Source organism: Anser cygnoides, chromosome 2, assembly GCF_040182565.1.
Source record: "Anser cygnoides isolate HZ-2024a breed goose chromosome 2, Taihu_goose_T2T_genome, whole genome shotgun sequence".
Taxonomy (NCBI): Eukaryota; Metazoa; Chordata; class Aves; order Anseriformes; family Anatidae; genus Anser; species Anser cygnoides.
In genome coordinates, this window is record NC_089874.1 from 110,964,493 (window position 1) to 110,989,694 (window position 25,202).

At 42.9% G+C, this 25,202-nt stretch overlaps 1 protein-coding gene across 1 annotated transcript in view; it reads left to right on the forward strand.

Annotated features, from left to right (window-relative positions):
• Positions 1 to 6,104: 6,104 nt before the first annotated feature.
• Positions 6,105 to 25,202, forward strand: part of EPB41L3 (erythrocyte membrane protein band 4.1 like 3) — a 139,536-nt gene continuing 120,438 nt past the window's right edge. Inside the window, exon 1 of the mRNA XM_048045807.2 lies at positions 6,105 to 6,268. The gene's annotated coding sequence lies outside the window, so the exon portion shown is untranslated. The remainder of the gene's footprint in view (positions 6,269 to 25,202) is intronic.

A 25,202-nucleotide genomic window follows, 5' to 3' on the forward strand; every position in this document is an offset into this window, starting at 1 on the left:
GACATTTATTCTTGGCCACCTTTCTGGGGCCACACACACACTTATACTGTCTGACTGCTTGCTCAGTTGGTGCTTCTTTCCACCCACAATCTAATGCAGACCTTCAACCAAATCAGTGCTCTATTTCCTGTTTTTGCAACCAATTTCCAGTGAAACCCCTCTAGCCTCATAGCTGAGCTTCCAATCCAGCCTTCATATATTGTGTTGTACCTTGGGCGGTGACTCATATTGTTTCAGTTACCACTAAACAAATGCATCTTTAATTTCTCTTTCATTTAGTTTGAAAGAAAGATGATCAGCATGCTCTTCCACTTCAGTGTGGTCTGTGATTGTCCAGACTTCACACTTGCAGACAGCAACCAGTATTGTCCAACAGGACAAGCTACAGCAGAGGCCTCTTGCATATTCAGGTCAACTAGACCAAGGACAGATGTTTCTCTGGTTTTACTGCACTTTTGTTTGGGACTGATGAGCCATTATGGGGCTGAATGGCCAATCTGTGCTACTGCCATCTCCTTCACCTTGATGTAGCTTTCTGATTTGAAATTGTCTGATTTGTTTTAATGGTAGAGGATGTGTTCCATCCACAAATTTGAACAGAAGTACTTTTATTTTAAACTAAACAATATACCTACTTTGCGTCACTAATTGGGAGATCCATGTGGGTTTATTTAATTTTTCAGATTGACACAGACATAAATTTGATGGCCACGGATGACAAAACGTTCTTTATTTTACAAGCATAGTATGGTTTTAATATGCTGGTATGTTGTTAATGATTTGTAACATATTTTCTTCCATCAAAGTCAGAAAACAGAATTTCAGTGGAGTATTTTGCTTGTTTCTCCTTGAGAAGGGGGAAGACTGCTGCTCCCTGGGGCATCTGAGTTAGGCACAGAATCCCAGAATGAGGTGGGGAAGGACCTCTGGAGGTCAGCTGGTCCAACTCCCTTCTCCAGCAGAGCCACCCAGAGCAGGGTGCCCAGGACCATGTCCAGGTGGCTTTTGAAGATATCCAAGGAGGAAACTCCACAGCCTCTCTGGGCAACAGTGATTTTGTGTGTGTGTGTGTGTGTGTGTGTTTGTGTGTGTATGTGTGTTCACATGGAATTTCATATATTTTAATTTGTGTCCACTGCCTCTTGTCCTGGCACTGGGCACTACTGAAAGGAGCCTGAGTCTTTCATCTTCATGAGCTCCCTTCAGGTATTTATACACACTGATAAGATCCACTTGACCCTCCTCTCTTCCAGGCTGAACAGTCCCAGCTCTCTCAGCCTCTCTTTATACCTCAGAAGCTCACATTAATGATCTTCAGGGCCCTTCCAGGGACTCTTTCCATTGTGTCCAGGTCTCTCTTGTGCTGGGGAGCCCAGAAGTGGGCCCAGCACTCCAGGTAAGGCCTCGCCAGAGCTGAGTAGAGGGAAGAGTCACCTCCCTCAGCTTGCTGTAATCCTCTTAATGCAGTCCAGGATACTACTGGCCTTCTTTGCCAAGAGGGCACATTGCTGGCTGAAGGTCAGCTTGTTGTCCACCAGGACCTCCATGTCGTTCTTTGCAGAGGTGATTTCCAATTGATGAGCCACCATCCTGTATTAGTGCACAGGGTTGTTCCTCCCCAGGTGCAGGGCTTTGTGTTTCTCCACGTTGAACTTCACGAGGAGATGAAGCCTTCTCTGCCCATTTCTCCAGCCTGTCAAGGCCCCTGTGGATGGTAACATGACCCTCTTGTGTATCAGTCACTCTTTCCAGTTTTGAGTTATCTGCAAACGTGTTGTGGGCGCACTCTGCTTCTGCCCCATCATCCAGGTAATTAATGAAGATTTTGAGCATTACTGATCCCAGCAGTGAGCCTGGGGGTACCCCACTACTGACTTGCCTCCAGCTGGACCCTGTGACACTGATCTTAACTTTCTGAGCATGGTTGTTCAGACAGTTTTCAGCCCACCCCACTGTCCGCTTATCTAACCCATATTTCATCCCCTTGTCTATGAGGATGATATGGGAAACAGCACAAAAAAGCCTTACTAAAGTCAAAGTAAATAACATACACCACTCTCCCCTCATCCATCAAGCTAGTCACCTCATTGCAGAAGGCCATCAGTCCACTCAAAACATCTAATAATATATTTCTTGCTACACAAAACATCAGATAATATATTTCTTGCAATTCTCCTTTGGGGGCCAAGCTATGGTGGCTACAAAATCAGCATTTCATAAGATGAGATCCTAGTTCTGAGATATTTATTTAAAGTCTTTTCTGTACTATTTGATAGATACACACTACAGACTGCAATTATTCTGAAATTCATTGAAATTATTCACTGAGGAGAGTCAAGAAATAAGGAAATCTTAGGTGGCATAGCATTTTTTAACAAAAAAAATGACATTTTCTTATCAAAGGTGAAAAATTGTTCGTGTGACATGGTGAAAGAATGATGCTAAAGTAAATTCCTGCCACTGAACAAAAAAGGGATGTAGGATGAATTTGAAATATTGGATGGAATGACATGAACATATAATTACAGTCACAGCTAGTTATAAATGACCAGTTGGATCACCTGGCCAAATCCATTGCCAATGCTAAATTGAATTTGCATGCATTTTGTATTGTTTTAAGCAGCCTGTGCATGTTCAGTTAATGTGATAAGCCTGCTTTTAAATAACAGTAGTTCTGCAGTGTTTCAGAAGTCTGCGTAGAGAAGTATATCAAACTACTCAGTGTTAATACTTTAGGTTAGTCTCATTTCAGTTTTACAAGAGAAAGCTGTCAAGCTTTAAAACATTGCACGAGGCCTCACCGCACAAAGAAATCAATGATAAAGTGCTCATTGATTTCAATAAATCAGTTTCAGTCCAGAAACCATGTATTTGCTGGGGAAGGGACACTATCTTTTTTTCCATCTTTTTGTCTTTTCTTAAACATCACGTGTGCTGATGACAGTACAAAAATAAGACTGTGCATAGCTCTAATCTCAGATAATAATGGGCTCTGATTCCAAAGCCATCCCCAGTGACTGGGAAATTATAACAAACACTGCTCTGGTCCCTGTAAAAAAAAAAAAAAAAAAAATAAAACACATCGATTCAAAATGATGAGCTATGAGCAAAGCCGTTTTGGTGGCGTATAGTTTCATTTACTGGAAACAAGCTCTGTTTGATTTAGCTGTAAGCGTGTGGGCTATCAGATTGGAAAACTTTTCAGGAACGGGTTAGCAGGGGAGCGAGGGGTGGTGCCGCAGCGGAAGGTCTGCGGGACACACGGCAGGGCGGATGGTGCCAGGAGCCGGTGCTGCCAGCCATTGTGCCGAGACAACTTGGAAACATCTTTGGGCAGAGAAAACATCTGCATGGCGTATTTATTGCTCCTTTTGTTGGGAACTCACATTCAACTGTAAATCTGAGCCTCTGGGCTCGTCCTCAGAGCATGCGGCCCAAGGAGGGATGGGGATGCTTCTACTGCCAGGCACTCCTCTCCCGTGACTCGGTCTCCCCAGCGGTGCATTAATAAGCAGTGGCAGATGAAACGTTATTAATTGGCTTCATTTAAAGTAAAAAAATGCTACTGCCACACAAATAATACAGAGGACCCATAAAAGTTGGGATATATGAGGCCAGCCCGTGCTAGGAAGTACTGATACGTGTGGAAATAATGATGCTCTCTGGTGTAAATGACTCTGCAGAGTTATGCAGTAAATACTTCCCCTCGTTCATCACCCCGCGCTCGCACGCTCAGCGCTCTCCAGAGCTGTCCCCATGAGGCTCCCGTGTTCACATCGTGGGCAGGAACGAATGTCCTCCCCGTCACAAGGTTTCAACTTTATATCACCTATTACCACAAGCTGTCATGCCAGGTTAGCGTAAATCAGATTAACATCCCTCTAATGCAGCCTCCACTGGGGATCCTTAGTGCAGTAATTTCAAAGAGGGGTGCTTAGGACAGTAATTTTAGTATGGAGAGACTCCCATACAATGTGCTAAAAACATTAACCACAATGGAAGAAAGGGAAAAAAAAAAAAGCCTCAAAGCTGTTACACTCTATTAAGTAAATACCTAACGAACGTATGCAAGACACTGGAACGTTGCTTTGGAAATACAAGCATGAAGTACTGGAAGAGGGTGAGTGTGATTTATTTATCTTTCACCTGCCCTAGAACACCCTCATTTCCTGACGAACACAATGACTTGGCACAACTTGAAGCCCCAAAAGTCAGATTTCTCTCAGCAGACATCCTGATCATTCCGATGGATATTTTAGGAACTTGCCATTAGTTCCTTTGTTTAATTAATGCCTCCCCAACAGGGACCAAAGAGAAACACAACATGCTTCAGTCATTTTGTCCAATGAAACAGGGCTGGGCGATTGCTTCTGAATCCCCCAAAGCCGTGCATGGCAGAACACTGGTTTGCCCCTTCCTCCTCTTAACGCTCATTTTATTGCATATTTTCTACACATTCTGTATTTTCCCAGAGTCTCTTCAGCCTAAGCAGAGGTTAGAAACCCGTTATGGCATGGGATGTACCTGTAAGTCTCCTGCAAAAGCCAGTGTAGGCCTGCCCAGCACTCCTGACTTCCGCTGCCCTCTACAAATTGCCAAAGTAGCAGAAAAACTCAATCAGGCTACGCAGCCAGATCCCGCCTCTGGCTCTTTGAGCCCCTTGCACCTTGCGTATCAGCTGGCAAAGCTGTAAAAGTCAATGAGTTGACTCCCCATTAAAAAAAAAATAAAAAAATAATGCAGACAACCAGGAAATTTGCTTGCCACACAGCTCCATTCGATAGCAGGCTCTTCCCGCTCAGCCGACCTAAGCACAGCTTATCACAGAAAATTATCTTGCACATCGAAGCAAAATTTCCTCATGGGAACTTCAACCTTTGCCACCGGCGGCTGGCACCCCATGTCCCCTTCTTGGGGACATCTCCGCCACGGGTATCCTTTGAACTCCACAGCTACACAAGGATTTCAGCAATAGCTTGCACCGCAGGCAAACTTCAGGCGGTGGGGCCAGGTGGGCAGGGAGATTTGCTCAGCGTTAAGCGGCGGTGTTGCGCGGCTGCTGCTGCTTTCTAAAAGCGGCAACGCCGGCCGCCTACCCACAGGGATCAAGCAGCCTGGCTGTGATTTACAGCCCTGGACAGGGTCAGGTGTAATCGCGGTGCTAAGGGCTTGGGCACAGCACCCCAAGCAGCTCTGCTGCCTCCTCGGCACCTCCGTGTCTTCTCCCGAGGGATTTCCCGCTGTGGGCTGGAAATCCTCACCACCTCCGAAAGCTGCTGAGGGTGTCCTGGGGGGGCACGGGTGGGCTCCCAGGGCTGCAGCCTCACTTCTGCAGAGGTGGCTGCGCCCAAGGGGGGATCCACAATCCCTGCAGGTGACAAAAGGGCTTTCCATTTCACATCCCCACAATGCAGCCAGATCCTCAGTCCTGTCCCACACCTCCTGTCCTCCACCTCCCTGGGTGTTAGGAGCACTTGTGCGGGCGATACCTATCCCTTCAGCAAGAGAGCAAGCAGGAAATCGGCCTGCTGAGAGAAGGAGCCAGGCAGAGGTCAGGAGCTTGTTTTTCCTGGAAGTCGTGGGGCTGCTGCGGGGAAGCTTGGGGCTTCCCAGGGCAGGCCGGGGGCCTGTTGCACAGAGCGCGTTCAGCTAGCTCGGAGCGGGCAGAGCCGCTCGGCGCTGGGGCTTCTATCACTTTCCCGTCCCGCGCCACACCAAAGTGAATAAATAAATAAAACAGAAAGAAAAAGAAAGAAAAGAAAGAAAATAATATAGATAAAATAAAACGAAATAATAAATCAGAATAAAATATAAAATAAAATATATGAAGTAATGAAAAATAAAATATATGAAATAATATAAAATAATAAAATAAAATAAATAAAATAAAATAAAATAAAATAAAATAAAATAAAATAAAATAAAATAAAATAAAATAAAATAAAATAAAATAAAATAAAATAAAATAAAATAAAATATAAAATCGGACCGGGCGCAGCTCCGCGGGGGTGTCCGCGGCCGCGGGGCGGGGCGGAGGCGGGGCGGAGGCTGTGGCCCGGCCAATGGAGCCGCGGGGGGGCCGAGCCGAGCTGTGCCGGGCCGTGCCGTGCCGGGCCGTGCCGGGTCGGGCCGTGCCGAGCCGGCAGCCGGAGTGCGCCGGGCGCTGCAGGTGGGAGCCCGGCTCCGCGTCCGCTGCGCGTAACTTCGGCGGGCCGGGGCTGGCCCTGCGCGGAGCGGAGCGGAGCAGCATCTCCTGCGGAGGGCTCAGGTGAGGGGCCCCCGGGCTGTCCCTTGTCACGGCTCGGCACGGCTCGGCACGGCACGGCACGGCGGGTCGCGATGCGCAGCGGGGCCGCCGGGCTGTCCTTGGCTTGAGGTCGACGGGGAGGGCCAAGGGGCGTGCGCTGCCCCCGGCTCTCCCCTTTTCCCCTTTTTTTAAATATATCTAATTAATTTATTTTTAATCCCCCCCCCCCTCCGCTTTTTTTGCTGCACCCCCCGGCCGGGGGTGCCCTCGGGCAGCGCTCGCCCCTCTCCGGCGGTGCGGGAGTGCCGCAGGCGGGCAGCGATCCTGCGGCTGCCTGTCCCTCGGCCGCCCTTCCTTTCCCTTCCTTCCCTTCCTTTCCCTTCCCTTTCCCCCCGCGGAAGATCCGCCCGGGCGCTGCCAGCCCCTCGGCGGCACCCGCGGAGCGAAGTTGAGGGCTGCGCGGGTTTTGCGCGCTGCGCTGCGCGGCGGGGAGGCTGCGGAGGGTGCGCAAGCTTTTGCAGGGGCAGTGCGTCTTCCGTGCCGAAAAGGTTTAACGGTGGATGTTGCCGAGGTTTCACCCCCCTCCCTCTTATTTTTTTCCCCTCTACCCTTTTGGTTGTTGAAAAGAAAAAAGCTCTGCTGGACCTCTTCGCATTTCTGTAGTCGCAGCGGTGCTGTGGAAAAGTGCTGGGAGCCCGAAAATTCAAAGTAGTAGCGCTGGAGCCCCCCGGAGCGGGGCGAAGCCGGAGCTGAGCATCGGCAGCTCCGGGCTCCGAGTCCGCGGGAGGCAGCGGGGGGGCGCCGGGGATGCTCGGGCAGCGGGGGGAAAGGCGCGGGGGCTGTGGGTGCAATGCAGAAACGGGAGCGCCGAAACTCTGCATTTTGTGCACAGTCCAGCACCGGGTGGCCATTTTTTTCAAAATCTTCCTGACGGGCTGTTGGACCCCCCCAAAATGCTCGTTTGAGTCTTGAAAAAGCATAGATTCCTCCCTCCCCTTTACTTTAGCTGGGCTCTTTCAATGCAAAATGTTTGCCTTTTTTTTTTTTTTTTTTTTTTTTTTTGGATCTAACTGATAAATCTCAGTCGAGCTTTAAACCTCATTAAGACGTAGCTAACCATTTATGAAAAGGATTTCTTTCCCTGTCTGTCTTTCTGGAGTTTGTACGCTTGTTCCCCTGCTCTTTCCAGGGAAGGATACAGTCCCTGGCGTGATGGCCAAAATTGTAATGCACAGTTCAGTGCCTTGCCAGACGCATACCTTGCTTCAGAGTTTGGGATAGGTTCAGGCAGTATTAACAGCATGCTGAGGGGTTACTGCTATGTAGTGTCCTCCATTTTTGGGCTATATTAGAGGAAATCTAAAAATACCGGATCATCATTTCTCACCCTGTAACTCTATGTCTTTCAAGGAAACATTAAGTATGGATGTAGAACGATGTATTTTTTTTTCTTCTTTTTAACATTAGGAATTGTTGGTCCTGGTATCTAACAGGGGGTTACTACGGTATCTTTATTTTTGTAACTTGAAAATATCACTCTAGGTTCTGAATTGAACAGTTCTTAACGTCAGATTCTCATTATTACGAAGGGTTGGTATTTTACCAAATTTCCCAAGGAGATACCCCCAAATGTTCCTAGAGAATACCCCCCTCCATCCTTGCCAAGTGCCATAATCATGTGCCATTAGTGCAAGTTTGTCAGGAAAACAGCTCTCTTCTACTTTTTTTTTTTTTTTTTGACTGGGAGAGAGCAGGAAAACAGGCTATTAGTATTTCAGTACTCTCCTGTCCTTCCTGCAGCAGCATTTATCTTCGCATATGAAGTTGCTTTAAGAGGTAATTGTTATAGAAGTCTCTAGCTCAAATATTGGTTGCACATTACTGCTCAGAACTAGCTTAGGAAGGCACTTTACTATCTCATGCAACCTTATCTGCCGTTCCACAACTTCATAACAAGCCTACTGGAACATGAAATGACCTTGGAAAGGCATCTTTCAATCTGACATGAGGCATTCTCTTACTGGGAACAGAAATGCTCCACACGGAACTGATGTTTTCAGATTGATGCTTCTAAACATACATTTTTTTTTCTTTTTTTCTTTTCCTCTTTTAAGATTGGAGGGAGATAGGTGGAATGTTGAACATGAAGGGAAAATATTTTTAAAAAAACAAACCCACTCAGCTGAAGTTGAAGCACCACTCAGCTGAAGAAGAGGTATATTGAGAATGTATATGTGATAGTGACGCTTGAGTCATGGGTGAAAACAAGACTTCAATTTTAATCAAAGAAAAACAGCAGCATCTCCTCTGCCAGTTCTGATTTGTTCATTCATGAGATCTTCCCAAACCCACGTTATTAGTAGGACTAATTGAAAGCTAGTTGGGTGTGTTAAATGAAGAAAAGAAGTGATGAGGTCTGAAGGAAGCTTTACATTTCATTTTATTGTTCTTACCATCATAAGGTATTGCTTCCACATCAAAAGTATTCCACGTGCTTTTCTACAGAACCCTTTCAGTCCCCAAAATGCTGCTCACCATAAGAAGTGAAGGGGAGTCGTGCTGCTGTCAAGGGAATTAGTGGAGGCCATCTCTGGCCAGTAAGCCTAATGTGTTTTTTTTTTTTTTTTTTTTTTTTCTCCTGGATGCTGGACTTGACACTTCAGGTCCTGCAAAAGGTCTGCAGGCCGTTTCATGCCCATGGTGGTTTTACCTCTTAGGAGGATGGTGCCTCCTGTAGAGCAGTGCCTGCTTGCAGCCTCCATAGGGCTCCTGCTTCGGGAGCTTGTGGTACGAGTGCCACCTGCTGGGTGATGAGCACATTTTATATAATTTGTAGACTTCTAAACATATATGTTGTGTGCGTATCCATATACTACGCTTGCATATATGTTTATATATACATAAATATATATATATGCACGTATGGGTGTATGGATTTTTAATAGATAAGTTCTTGGGGGAGCTTGACAAACCTTGCCAAGACCTGAAGTTTCTCAGCTTCTGAGGAGCTGCCACAGCTCGTGTTTTGTGACACTCAAATAGCACTTGGGTTTTATGTTGCAAGGACAGAAGGGAGATGTTGATGCTACTGATGTTTAGCGCTGCCTTGACTTCACTGAAGGTAATGGGCAGCTTCAGTTGTGTAGCTCGCTTCTCGTGATGTGGTAGGCTTTCACGGTCTGCCTCCACACTTGGGTAGCAAGCTGTAGACCTGACACAGAGACTGAGCAAACCAAACTCAGCTTTATCGCTTGTATGCTAAATCTCCCCAGCACTGCTGGTTTCCTCATTTCTCATGTCAACTGTCTTATTTCCATAAGATTTTATGAACACCTCGTTTTGATACAAACTAGCACTTCTAATTTGATCAGCTGAAGATGCATAGAATTTGCAGGATAATACTGGACGTTCACTTCCATTTTAAGGAACACTTTTTCACATTCACACTTTACTAACACTTGCGTAGAGGAGTTAATTCAGGAAGTTTTTTATTCTGTACCAGAAGTTCTACTGGCAGATGAAGTCACAAATCTGAACCGGACATCATCTACAGCAATGGCTTTCCAATTTCCATTAGTTTCCATTTGTCCTGGCCCTCTGGAGTGCTGGCTGCGAAGCTGTTCAAATATCAATTTGATTCCAGAGCCATATCCTTCAGGTAGATCCAGGGTGAAATCAGCTCCAACATTAGGGCTGGTAATTGTTCTGTGTTGTGCTGACAGTGTTAGGGAAAGATGCATAGCCCTGGTTTTTTGTTGAACAGCCGACCTCACTAAGGCTTTATTGTTTATTTATTTTGTGGAGCACTGGAGCCAATGAATCTTTTAGCCTGCCTGTGGATTAGGAATGGATCCAGGGTGAACCATAAAAGTTTTGAGGAAACTTCCAAAAGCTTTTAGCTGGAAAACCTATATTGATGTACTTTTGTGATAAATGGATAAAATGCTTCACATGGTTTTGAAAGCATATGCCTCCACTTGTAAAGATTGCACTGGAGAGTGTGTAGCAGTCACGAATGAGCTGGTAGAGCAAAAAACAAGTAGTGTAATTGCAGAGTTCATCCTAAAGTGTGATTCAAGAAAAAAAAAAAAAAAAAAAGGCACCTGGCATATAAAGATGGATTACAATACAGGCTTCGGAGGAGAGGGACCTGAAGTAATAATGCATAAGTAAAGTTCACTGTCCCCTAAAACATTCACAGCTAATTTGATGCTTGAAAAATTGTGATTTCAGTGTCTGGTGAAGAAGCAATTGACCCTAAAATTGCTGCCTGAAGCTGAACCAACATTTTCAGTTTCATAACCGGTGTCATGCAAAAATAGCATGTGAAGAGGAGCAGGGGGAATGCAAAATGGCTCTGTTGCTCTGTAGTCTTGCTCTAATGCACCTCTTCTCATCCTGATCCAGGCAACTGGGACGTAGCGTGGGCAGTGGATGCTGCTGCTTACATCCCATCCATTCATCCATCCCATCAAGGCATATCAGGACTCTATTTTTCCACAGACCTGAGCTGCTAATGGAAATCTCCCCACTATAACTTGTGTCAAATTTCAGCAGTCCTTTTTTGTTCTTACTCAGAAATGCATAAGAAGTATTGTCAATGGGGATGCTGCAATGCTTTCCCTCTCTCCTGCCCCCTCCCCATCTTACATAAACTAGTTTGGCAGCTCTCCTGCTCACATTCAGCTGCTTTCAAGTCAGCTGTACCCATTTGTTTTGTTCCTTCCTCCTTTTTTTTTTTTTTCCTGCACACCACATTACCCTGCATTCCCATCTACTGCACATCTCGTTTCCTGTTACCTCCTGAGTTCTTGTCTCCTAGTAAGTTCATTAATGTTCATCGTGTTCCATGCCACCATCACAGTTTACTTTCCTTAATTTGAAGTCCTGCATTTAGTCAGATCACTCAGTGGCCATTACAGTCCTTGGGGTTATCTTGGAGCCGTGTCTGCTCCAGTGAAAATGTCCTCCCATTAATCCCTTGCCTTGCAGGAGCAAAAGGCAGGTAATATCTGGAGAGCAATCTGTAGCTGCAGTCACACTGACAGTAGTGGTGCATGGTCACTTCTCTGGGGAAGGACAGTGGTTCAAAAGACTGACAAATGAAATCAGAAAGGAAGGAAAATCCTTTGCAATCTCTTTTCCCTTTCCCCTCCAATATACTTCACATGAAGGAGTTGGAAAGGCTTCCTCTGTAAAAGCACTTCTACAGAAAGAGCAACAAAAAAGTTGCTTGCAAGCAAAGTGGAAAACACATGAGCAGTCAGCATCCTTATTCTGCAGTCTTCCTTGCTGTCTTATTAATGGGCCGTGGAAGCAGAGGAGGAGGTAACTCATCAGCCGTTATCCATGGGGGGCTGCAAATTAGTTGCCTGTGCCAGTTATATTTTCTTTTTCATACCAACAGAGACATTTTCCTTTATATCACGTGATTTCTGATCCAAAAGAAACCACACCAGAGGCCATGCAGGAGGCTCGCCACCCTCCTAGCCTGTCTTGGGATTTCTGGACACCAAAATGCTGCCCTGGCCCCTGCAGAAGGTCTTTGAGTTGTCAGGTTAGGGGTATTCCTGAGGACAGCTGGTTTGGAGGATTTGGATGGCCTGAGCGTACCAGATGGGAAGATTTCCCAGTCTGGTGTGAGAGACTTTCAAGGACCTTTGCCTTCTTGGCATCTCGTCAGCCTTCGTGCTGTTTGCATGACTGCCAGAATCTGATGATGATACAGCTGCAAGGATAACGTGGCTAGCATCTCCTTCCTGACTGCCTCCTCTGCGCTGCAGGCTTCAGCGCTTTCCTTATCAGGTGCTCCAGGACCTTTTGCTCTTTCTTAACTTGAAAATGCAATCGGTTTCTCTAGTCCAAAGATGAACATGCATATCAGTACTCTTACATATGAACATGGGACTTGTTTAGGTTAGTCCACAGTGATTAGAATTTTGCACAGATGTCTTCAGAGCATTCCCTCTCTGAAACAGTAATAATTAAAAAAAGACTAGGTTGAATGCTTTGGAGCAGTTACCAAAGGAAATCAACGCTGAGCCTGGGAAAACTGTAACATTTGTTCTTTTTTTTTTATTTCTTCTTATTATTATTAGAAAAGAACTGATGCTGTCATTTCAGCTTGATTATTCTTGATGATTTGCAGGTGTATAACTGCATGGATACTTAGCTATAGGGTAGGTTTCAAGCCCCTTAATTGTAAAGAATAAATTATCAGTACCCCCCTCCTTGACTGAGGATTCTGCAAACGATCACTGGCCTGTGTCATTTTTGATTTCTTTCCCTACCAGATCTTGCATCTGATGGTCAAGGATTTAGAAATGTCTGTGGTATCAGAGAATAGTGCATCTTTTCTGTATGTGATAGTGTTCACCTATTACTGCCTGATGGGGGAGGAAAAAAGGGCAGGAAAATATTTGTTTTATTCCCACAAAATCTTCCATATGAGGCCAGCCTCTTGCAGTTTAGTAATGATCTGTCAAATATTATTGTTTTATCATAATGATAGTGCTATTGTGTCCATTTTCTTTCTTTTAACATTAAGCAATAGTGTGTTTTTCATTGAATCTCATGTGTTGTTGTTTTTTTTTTCTCCCCCCTTCATTTTCCTGCTGATTGCTGTGACCATGCCACAACCACGGACTCAACAAACTGGACATGCTGCTACGTCCTGGGATATGGACAATTTTGGTGAGTCTGCAAAATGAGTTCAACTTATATTTTCTTGGGAGAAAGAGGAGAAACGTTATTTATTGGAAGTAGGCTTTGATGAAGGCTAGATCTGCTTTTGGGATGTTGGTTTTGTGGAAGTAACAGGCAAAGCTTACTGAATTGCAACTTATTTTTTGATGAAACTTTTTTTTTCTGTTTCATTGTTGGCAAAGGTGGAGGAATTAACACGCAGCAGATTAATTTGAAATAGTGTCACTTTATAAGATTGAGTATTATTGCTTTTGTAATAATTTTTAAATTACTTTTATGTAAGACGCACTGTGAAGCAATGGCTTAGAACATTTTAATTTTTCTTTTCTGGCTTATTCAGTTGTTTCTGCGAGTAATTCAGATAGAAAATTATTAATTCACTGGATGGCTTTTCAGAAAAATGCTGCGCAGTTCTTCGTATTGTCACTCATGCTGGTGTTGTCCATGGTGTTAACTTTCAGAAATGATGCCTTGTTATTATTTGCATTAAATATTGGACCAGGACTTCCTGTGGAAAGGATTTCTATCCCACGTAGCCTCCAGTGAGATGTGTGAAAAGAGAGGCAGAGCACTTTCAGGGTCATGTTCTTTGCTCCTATGCAAATCACAAGGGGAATGCTGTTGCTCCCTGAGGATGAGACTCTGGCATTTTGGACTTTCAGTTAAAGGTGACTGGACAGCTGCAGGGAAGACATTTGCTGCAAACATAAGAGCCATGAGATCTACTCCAGAAACATGACTGGAGGTGGCTATGTTCACCCAGCACGGTCTGGAGGAGTAAAGCTGCCTCTGAGAACTTACTGGAGGTGGCTGGCGGCTTAGCAGCCTCGGGATTTATCTGTGAGCTATTTAGACCCTGCAGGAGAGGCTCGTTACTATTAATGGGCTCCGTCAAGGAAAACAACTTGCCTCACCTTTCACCTACGTGGCAACTGTCTTCTTTATGCACAGGCTTCAGTTTTGAGTGAGAAAACTTAGGAGCAATGTGTTGTCTGCACATCCCATCTGGGGAAGATGTGAGTGGCCCCTGTGTGGCGGTGGCCCTGTTCTGGGCAAGGCGTGGGAGCGAGCGTGGGGCTGGGCACGGGCTGCTTGCCAACAGACTGCAGCCCGGTTTAGCTGTTGCATGCCTTCTCCTCCTTCCTTTTGAGTCCTCTGAACATGCGAGGTCTGCGGCATTTGTGCCTTGCACAGGTGCAGAGAGCCCGAGACTGGAAGATGGGACTGAAATGTAAGAGTATCTTCTCAGGCACAGCTCTGGAGAAATCCGAGATTAAAACCTGATATTTTACTTTTGAGTATTTCCAAAGTATTGGTGCTTAATCCTTTTTATTGATCCATAGCTTATGCCGGAAAGCCTTTGTCTCAAGGCAATATTCAGATTCAGAGTCCTGGAGGATAATGGCTCTAATCACATTTCATGTGACCTTTCGGGCAGGATGAACATGTGTTGCAGTGCTGCATTTTTCTCATTTCTTGGTTGCTGTTAGATACCTTTTATTCCCCAGCAGTGTAGCTAGGAGTGCAGTTAGGAAGCCTTCTGCATGACTGGTACAAGGTAATTTTGTAACTGAGTAGTAAGATCTGTGAGTGTACTGCTTCAGACTGCTGCTCTTTTGATGTGCTAAGAAGCCTTGATCAGCCTGAGACAGTAATAGCTCTTGTGCCCAGGAACGTAAGTAATGCATATTTACTGTGATGTACGCACTACCAAAAACTCTTCAAATCTAAAAACTGCCAGACTGCATTCCTTGTGGCTTTGCTTCTGTGTAGATCTCTTTTCTTTCAGGCCATTTTGTAATGTACATGTATAATTGGCTCATGTTGTACCTATATAAAGATATACTCCACTTTAATAGCTGGAAGGGCAGTAATGTGAATGCTGAAGTGTTGTCATCATCAGTGCACATCAGAGGAAATTTGATGTGATTACATGGACAAACACTTCCACCCCAATTCTGTGCTTAAATGTATTTTTCACTATAGCTCTGGTTTGGTTATATTTGAATTTTTGGCAAATGTAGTAAGCAAAGTTAAAATCTGAAATGTTAATCCAAATCAAAGGGCAAAGTGTAGTGCATGTAGGCAGGTAAATATCAAAGCTAAAAGGGATGGTTTCTTTTCCTTTCACTGAAAGAGCAGAACTGGTGCAACCCCAGGCTCTTCCCAGTGCTTTATGGTGGCAGGACAAGAGACAGGACAAGAGACATAAGGTAAAATGAGAGAAGTTCAGCCTGGTTACAAGGAGAAACTTTTTCACCCTGAGGACAGCCAGCCAGGGGCACAGGCTGCCCAAAGAGGCTGTGAAGCTTCCATCCTTGGAGGTTTTCATGATCCAAGTGGACAAAGCCCTGAGCAACCTGGTCTGATCTCGCAGATGACACAGCTTGGAGTAGGAGACCGGACCAGAGACATCCTGAGGTTCCTCCTGGCCTGAATTATCCTATGATCCATTAAAAACATTTGAATTTAGCATGGCCTTTATTCTTGGAAGAAAAATAAAGTGGAAGGGTCATGGAGAGCAAAAACTGTAAGGCTGGTGGTGACTTCTGAAGGAGGGTGGCTTTTGTAAGGTGAAGAGGAATGCAGCATCTGGCCACGTTCCTTCTGGAATATTGTTGCCTTGGGCAGTCTCTGGATGTTAGCTTGCTTTCAGTTTTTAATTTCACAAAACGATTTGCTGCTTCTGAAGGAACAGTATGCTATTTGTTATACTCCACCAGTAGCTGTATCGATAGTTTCTCAAGCTTTGGAAATAACCAGGTGACTTTTGTTGGTGTCAGTTAACAGACTTCATTTACCTCATGGGAGCAAACTTTTGGAGAACTAGATTCTTCACTGGGAAGGCTTTCAGTCCTTGAGAGTTGTGTTTTTTTTGTTTGGGTTTTTTTTTTTTTTTTTCAGTTGGCTTTTTTTTTTTAAACTTGGACTATGACTATTCCCAGTCCTTCAAAAATGATGTGGGAGTGCAAATAGCAAGAAGATTAAAACCTATTGTTGATGGAACTAAATGCAAGGCAGCTGCTCGATGCGAGCTAGCTGCTGGGTGGTGGTGGTGATGTGAAGCCAAGCAGAGCTCTGACTGTAGAGGAAGGAGAGGAAAAGAGAAGTGGTCAAGGTATTCAGGTCGACTTGCGCGATGAAATATGTGAGTCTGCAAAGAAAAGCATGGATGGATCCGAAATGACCACAGGGGGCTTTGGAGGAGCAAAGGCCTGCTGAGGGTTTATTCCTGAAAAATCCTTTACATTTTCAGGAAAATGGCCTGAATAATTGGCATTAGCCCAGCAAACACTTACTAACAAACATAACATTTACAAAATGAGCTATGAGTAGTGTATGGCTTATGAATGCACAAGTGAATGAATGTAGGTGTTTGAATTAATTCGATTTCAGTTTTTCTGCTGCATGATTTTTGTTCCTTCCTGAAGAGTTAGTTTAAATTACAGATTGACTTTCCTGCTTTGTGTTCAGAGGCAGTAAAGGTGAATAAGACTAGCAACAGTTTAGTCACTCCATTGGAATTTCAAAGGCTTTCACTTCTTCTTGAGCTTTTTTTTTTTTCTTTTACTACTGTCCCATCTGCTTCCATGCACATAGCAGGTGAGTTATCATTCCTGGCTGTTGTGCCCCAACAGTAATCAGATGTGATCGGGGGGGAGGTCCACAGTATATTGTTCTTTCCATATTCAGAGGCTGAAAGCACCATCACCATAAAGTCATCAGGATTATTGCTGTGGAAAAGTAAAATTTTAAGCTTTTAACCTTAGCTTTACCTTGGTTTTAACTTTACTGTTCTATGTGTATGCACAGTGACTATTTTCAGTGTTATGCTCAAGAAACTATTGTGGCTCAATGTCCACTCTTCCTCTAGCCTCAATTACTAGACTGGATATTTTCCATTTATTTATTTCTTTATGCATATGCAAAGCCTCTGTTTCTTTTTTTTTTCTTTTTTTCTTTTTTTTTTTTTTTTTACCATAGCTGTTCATTTTCAGTTGTTGCATGGATAATAGTGCTGATGAACAAGCATTTAGTCTGACACACAAAAGCCTCGCTGTAAAGAAAATGAAGCAGAGAAAATTGCAGTGGCAAAGGTTCCTAAATTATAGTTGTACAGGAAGATTGTGATAAGGAAGTAGTTAAACATTACTATTTAGTAAAACCTGCAACTGTGGCTGGTACTTCGATTGTCTCCTCCTTTTGCTGACACTTAATTTGTGAGGTCAGTGAGATACTTTTCCTGCTAATAAAGTAACAGCTTTATTGAACCAAAAACCTCTGGAAGTAAATGGACCCATATTCCCAGATGGTTTTAGGTCAAGTGTTGAATAAATCCTAATTATTCTCATATTTGCTTTTGAAGAAACTCTAGGTGCTTGCTATACCCACTGGTTAAAATATATATAAATCTCCCCATCTGAGACCAGATATGTTTTTCATTCAGGTTTATATAAAGCATATGTAAAGGACTGAAAAAAGGATATTCATAAACAGAAGTGTTAACATCAGAACTGAGTGTATGCTTACCATAGCTAAGACAAAGCCTGTTGCTTCTACGGCAGCAGAGTGTTTGTTTGCCAGCTCCAGGACTGCAGCGCAGCCTAGGCACACGTGGGCATCATCCTGCCTGTGCTGCTGGTGGAGTTGCTCGTCAGTGCTTGTGTGACGATGAGAACAAGCTGTGACCTCCTCACAGCAGGCCTTATGTTTGAAGACATTTGTTTGATTTCAAAGAGTTGCCCTTAGGTGCAGATGTCACAGCAGTAATCCACCAGATCCTGAGGACCAGCTTTCATCAGCAGGGATGTGGGACAAAAGTGATGTGCTATGTAGGTCTTTCACAAAGATGACTAGGGAGGGCCTTTTAGGGAAACACTGTACCTTTCTTCCCAGGCTTCTGGAAATTGCAGTCAGGATCCGAGTTAGTGAACTTGAGTTAGTAATTTACTTAGTCAAGACCTGTCCTCCTAGGTGACTCAGAATATATCCTGCAGCAAATGACAAAGGCAAGCTCAGTTTGGGTTGTTAGTTCTGTTTGATCAGGATGGATTGCTGTTTATGGGCAAAATGTGGTCTTTTGTGGTGAAGCTAACTGCCTGCATGCTTATCTCAACCTTGATGAAGCTATTACCACAGGTTTGTTAGGAAAAGAGTCAGGCAAAATCAGTGGCCCGGACTGGGCAAAGGTTAAAGCAATCAGCGATAGCTCGGCTGTCAGCAGAATTGTGTTGCTGGGAATCTCATCTGAGGCTTTGCACAACTTTATTGTCTGCTTAGCTTTTAGATGTTCCTGCTAGCATGTCCTTCAGCAAGCTGAGAAATGGTCAAGGGTTGTACGCCTGTGATTTCTGCCTGCCCTTTGCATTGTGGAGCTGATCCAGAGGGTGGCCAAAATACAGTTGTTTGCCATGGAGTCTGGGATAAATGGATTTAACCAGTAACAATGAAGCTGCTTGAGTTTTGTATTGTTGCATCCATTTTTTTTATTTTTTTTAACACTAAGATCATTTATCTCTAGTTTAATGTGTAGTATGTTTCATTTGAGAGAGACAGCGTCTTATCAAACATCACAAATGAGCTTTCTTTCTAGAACTAATGAAAACCAGCTGAAATAGGCTTCTTCCTATTTAATTTGTATTTATGAGCATGTGTGCCAAATTCTAGCATGGATAGAATCAGTACAACTTACTGTCAAAATGAAAAGATATCAGACTTAATTGCATTTCTCTCTTGATTGTCTCAACCCACTGTTATGTATGTCCTATGGAACTTTAAATTAGGCACATATGGATTTTTAAAGTATCACAAGTCTCTTATTCCAAGCTAAGGTATTTACAGAGGAGTGTGAATTCCTTTGCAAGTTGCCCAGTATTAAAGCCTGTCCTTTTATGCAGAGATTTAATTGCTGGCCAGTATATGCATTTGCAGTAATGATGGTCACCACAGCTGTTTGGGTTATGTCATGCTTATGCATGACCATATATTTCAATAGGCTTTCAAGAATTTGCAGTAAGGAGTTCCATTTTTCAGTGTTGGGAAGTGGGCTCCATCTAGTGTTTAATTTAAAGATTAAACTCAAGTTCCTTTTCTCGAATGCCCTTGCAGTATGGATAAAGGACACGGCGGAAGAATTGCGATAGGCATCGCTTTCGTTGATTGTTATCTAGAATAAGACTTTTTTCTAGGTAAAGTTAGTATGCTAATGGCAACCTGAAACAGTCCATCTGTCTTGCTTGAGCGCTTTTTTAGAAAAACTAAAATAATCCTGGTATGAAATAGCATGCAGCTAAAGAAATTAAAACAGCATGGCAATAATGTGATCCTGGAATATTTTGTGCTTAGTTACTATATATACTTTCACACTATTTGATGTGACGTGTTAGAAAACAGCATGCTAGCCTATAAAATCAGAATTGGAAAGCTAGCTGAGGAGTTCTTTTAAGAAGTTATGAATTTTGAAACATGTACTGTGTATTAATATCCAGTCAACAGAGTAATTTTCCAATATATAATGTTTCTCTAAGGGAGCATGTTTTTGTCCTTATTTTTTCTGTTTTCTTAATGTTTACATTTTTGTAACACTTAATCCTTTGGTAATGACTATTTCATTATTATTATTATTGAAAGGGATATCATGTTTTGACCTAATCTCAACTAAAACGGAGAGGTTTTTGATAATTATTGTCTCATGTCTCCAGTGATAAATAATGCCTTGAAACACAGACAAATATCATGAAGAGGAAAAGACTTTTTATATGTACAAGGTGGTGTTAATTCATCCAAGCAACTTCTATTTTGGTTGATACTGGATCAGACTGACAGAGTTGCAGTGCTTAAGACTGAGCATAGATTTGACTTTTCTGCTGACCCTTTACACTCTAAACTGATGAACAGAAGCACGGACTCCTACATGTTAGTGGCAGCAAATGTGGAGTGAGGAAAACTTAGTCTACCTGAGGGCTATATTTAATTATTGGTGCAATGGGGGCTTTGTCTGGTTGCCTTTATACCTCCAGTTAAAGGAAGCTTTGAGCTAACTGTCACAAGCTCTAATCTGAGCCTTCTTGCACCTTCCACATGTAGCTCAAGATTGATGAGACAAGAGGGAGGTGGACACTGGGCATGGGCTCCTGTCTCATCGAGGTTTGGGAACATGAAAATCCTCAACCCAGCTCTTAAGACAGATTTTTGTTCATTTTCTGTGCATTTCTGGAGCAGTGTGGTGCAGGGGCAAGGATCCAGTCCAATGTCATTGGCAAAAAGCCTGCCATTGTTTCATCCAAAAAATATTCGGGTTCTGGCCTTTCCAGCTGATATTTGCTAGCTGAGCATGGACAAAGTTAATGTCAAACATGTGGTGCCCAGAGGGAACAGTGAAATGTGTGATAGTGACCATGGCTGTGAGAAAACAGGGAGCCTACAGGAGCCCTACTTGCTAAGCGCTGTGCCACCTACTTTGGTTATCCTTTCCAGCCAGGTAACAGACTGCTTCTCCAGAGGGCCCTCCGGGTCATCTCCATGTTATTTCGTAGATAGGAGAGTGTTTTCCCATTCCCTTTTGAAAAGGAGCATCTACAATGCTGGGAGGGAAAAGGGTCAGGGGTGGGGGGGAAGAGGGAACCCATAAGGCTGTGCTGCTTCCACTTGGCAGAGGAAGAGTGCCAACAGTGTACACACACACATGTATACTTATACATACATAAACTCATTTTCTTGGCAACTTTTTATTTTTATTTTTTTGCCTTCAAGACACTGGTGTAGTTGGCAACCTGTGGCCTTTGAGTCCCATACAGGTTTAACTGTAGGCTCTTAACCCCTCAGATAAGGTCAGACTGTCTGGCTAGACTGCCTGAGCCTGCTGGACAGGTGTTTTTTGCTGCTAAATGCTGTCTTTTGTAGGAAAAAAATATATATATTTACCTGATATTTTTTTCTTTATTTAAATTTTAAATAACATTGTTAAAACCAGTTTATTTTTCCATGAGACTTATTTCTCCTTTGAGCAGACAATGCGAGCATATGTAAATAATTTCTGTCACTTGATGCTTCTGAGCCTTACAGTGATCCACTAGATTACTACCTCTCTTGTGTTGTTGTTTTTTTAATTACTTGTTCCAAAGCAGTGGTTTCACTGGAATTTCTAAATAAAAGTTGGAAATATTTCTGCTGCACTTGAATTCTGTAAAAGTGTAATTTTGCTGTAAACAAAATCAGGTTTGGTCCAAACACAGACTGCTACTATGCCTTTAAAACCTACTTGTAAAATAATGGATTGAAAAAGCAAGGCAGTATTTTTCTTTTTTGGTTTGCCTAATAATATTCTGTTGCCAATTCAAGTACTATACCATGCATAAAACCAGTTTTCACAGTAACCAGCAGAATACATCTGAGTTTAAGATTGACCACAAAGGACTTAGAAGTTTTTTGATGTTTTACTTTGGCTAACTTAAAACTGGGAGAAGGAAAGAAAAAAGAAAAAAAGAAAAAAAAAAAAAAAAAGACTTTCCAGAAGCAGTTCGTATTTGGAGGAATTAAGTTTTCCTCACTGTTTGCTCTGCAGATGGACAATATGAAGTGGGGCAGAGATCTGAACCATGGCTCTTCCTTCTCAGTAGTACTCTTTAGCATTAGCTGAAGGGCAGTGTGGTGTTACTGCCCCTTAGGTTATCTCAGTACATCTCATTTTTGTTTGAGGAAGAAGCTAAAGGACTGAGGAGAGCACTCCTTTTGGGTGTGGGCCATTTAAGATCTGATTGCTGCCCCTATGAAGGCCGAAGTGTGTTATATGGGGTGGAGTGGGCCTACTAGGAGAAGGCCTGGCAGCTCAACCCTGAAATGCCCCCTTGCCTGCTAGATGACTGGATGGGATGTTTCGGTCACATTCATGCTTTCCATGTCAAACACAGGTGGTGGTGGTGGTGTCTCACAGTGAAGGGAGGCCTGGTTGGCCCTGGCAGGGGAGGAAAGGCTGACAAATGGGTACTGAAAGGGTGGCCCCGTGACTGGGGCTAAGTTTGCCCTCATCCTACTGAGCCTTGTTAGCCCTTCTGTTCCTCGTAGGAAAACTCGATGGAGCTTCAGGAAGGCTGGACTTTGTCATGCTACTGAACGGCACGCGAGGGGGTGGCAGCACCAGGGCAAGTTCTTAAATAATGGGGGCTGCTGCATCCCCCTGAACTCTGAATCACTCTGCCGAGCACAGAATAGTGTGAAGTAATGAAGCAAATGCCAAGCAGTCACTCTGTGCCACAAAATGGCAAAGCTGAAGATAATCAAGAAAAGAAATGCTTTGCTTTATTTGGGAGAGTTATTGCAGAGTTTATGGCAGCAATTAGAAAGGAAAGCAAACAAAGTCTTGAGAACTTGAGGTTGGAAAGATTGTTCTGGCACATGGAAATCAGATCTGGAGCTGTCTGCTCATTTCTGTCTCCGTGTTAGAGGGAGAAAAGTGCAAAGATAAAGATAGGGAGTGGAAAGGAGCAGAAATGATTCATGGGTTCAGGTACTCCAGGTTATGAAGATGTAATTAGTCCTGGCCTATTTAACATGAAAGGTCGGGGGGAGCTATAAATAAAGGGTGGAAATAGAGGTATTAAAAAGACTTAACTGTTTTGACTCAGTATCTCGGAGTAGAATTAAGGGGCTAACATGTAAATGGCTAAAAAAATACATTTCTTCTACAGTAAAGGTAACAGGCAATGCACTGTGGAAGTAAATAATACAGGTAGGCAGTTGGCATCAGCTAATTGAAGGGTCAGGCAGGCTATTTTGAGAGAGAAAGAGAATGCACTAATACATCAACTAACTAGATTAAAGGTGTTAAGATGACAAGATCCTTACTTTAGATCAGTATTTCTTGCCTCACAAAGGCAGATCGTGGTTGCCATATGGTCTGCTCCCGACTTAATGTTCTGTGCATGGTGAAACATCGCATTTGTGTTGCAATGGATGTATGAAGCAGCACTTGTTCACCTCTCTCTTGCATGCACTTTGTTCTCTTTTCCCCATGCAAACATGGTCCCACTAGTTTGGGATCTAGACCTAGGCAACACTTAAAGCTTCTCATTGGTTTTGTTTACCTGACTTGACCTTCTTTCTCCCTCCCTTCGCTGCAGGGGACCGATATCTTCAGTAACTGCAAATATCTGAGCATAGCTGCACAACCTGTTGGGTCTGTGCCACTGTAGCATGTGACCTGGGAAGTTTATGAGCTGGATACTGGCTGCTAAAAGGATATCCACTAAAACTATAGGAAAGGGAAATTGGGAAGACCACTTTACCGTCCTGAGACTGTGAAGGGTTGGTTTTGCTTTTGTCGTTAATTATCATTTTACTCAGGGAAAAGATGGATTCACTAACATCCTTAATTCTTAACGTGCCTCTAAGAGACAAAACCAAAAATCATTGTATTTTAGTTCTGCTCTCGTAAGTTCTTCGTTGTGAAGTCATTTGCTTTTGGTTGCCTCTGTGCTTATAGATCCATTAATGGTGTCTGAAGGAGAGATTGCTCTAATTTGTAGACATTAAGTTGGTAAGAATTTGCCTGTTGATGCTGATGTAATTTCTTTTTTGTCTGACCTCATTCACCTGGCATTAAAATTGTATTACTGAATCTCAATTTTAAAATTGCTACAGCTAATAGGGAAACCTTTGCTGTAAGTGTTTTGTTGGCTTGATCCTATCTGTATCCTTAATGTCCACTATGGGACTATATCCAGCTTTTCAGTGCTGACAAGTGCCTTTTAGCTTCATTTATTTATTATGGGGAACACAATTTAAAAGCTTAGTTATTAAAGCCACCATTTAAAGGAAAAAGTAATGAAATTGCCCAATCTGAAGACACAAATTATATTACTTGATATTGAACATTAAACAGCATTATTAAAGCCAAATATCCACCATTAAAATCACTAGAGGTTCATTTTGTTGCTAAACCCAAGCATAATACCTTCTAACATAATACTTGGCAAAGCAGTGGCCAAAAGATACTGCTCTGCCTGTGTGATTTACAGGCTATGGGTAATACCTTATTAGCTTGCTTTGCCAGAGTACCTGCCCTTGCAGTAAGTATTCCTCGTGCTTGAAGCCCAATCATGTTTGCAGCTTTTCTTCTTACAAAACTAGGCATGAGGTTAGAGGGAGTTGTTTGTGGTCTGATTGCTGTGTAAATAGCACTATAAAACTAGATCAGACTGGTCTGTGCAAGAATACCATTTGTAATGTTGTTCTTCCTCTTTTAAATTTCTGCATTGCTCCCAAGTTATAAAGGGGCAACACCTACCTGAAAGCTTTTGATTCTAGAAGAATTGGGATATGATTTTAATTTGTCCATTAAAGCATAAATGTTCTCACGCATTCAAAAAATAGTTCTCTATCTCTTCTTTACTTTCTATTTTTTATATAATGTTGAATTCCTGAGGACTTATTTTTCACTATAATTCTGGTTAAAGGACAAATTGGCAATTGGTCAGTAGTGGGAAAAAGAAAATGCTGAATTAATAATGTACGAGGGGAGGAAGGATTTCATTAATTTCAGAGATAATTTTACTTTTTGTTTGATTTGATTGCTTTCACACTTTGATTTGCATTAGCATGCAAATATTTCTTCCTTGCTGTGCTCAAAGTTGAAAGAGATAAAATGAAGGAAATTACTAACAGAATTGATGAAGACGAATCTTTTTCTTCCAAAGAAAAATGTAAATGTTATCAGTATTAGGAAAATGAAGGGGTGGAAGCTTCTCTCAGGAAAATGTAATAATCACAGAGTTTTGAATATTTAAAGATCAATTTTTGTCATTACATCAAACTAGTTCCATCAGAGCAGGAAAAATGCAGTATTGATAACTGATGGTGCTTCTGGGTGAGATATTTAAGGCATTGTTGTCACCGAAGTGTATTTATAAAAATATCTGGTTTGTCCTAGGGCTGCCAGTAGCTGTTTGATGCCATCACTGAGCAGAAGCAGTGTCTTTTTGCCTTCTGGACTGGCCTACTTCCCCTGCTGTATTTGAATTGATTATTTTTGAGTAGGAAATAAACAATCACTTCTGGGATTTCTTGAAAGTGAAGATTTTGACATCAGTTCAGAAATACTCTGATATTTCATTTTTCAGAAGCTGGGGGGGCAAAAAGCATAAGGAATCTAAAATATTCATGGTGTTTGGTTCTAAAAGAACATTTCTTGTGTGTGGGAATCCCATAATTTTTACCTGTTCCATACTAAGTCCTAACATCTGCTATTTTATTG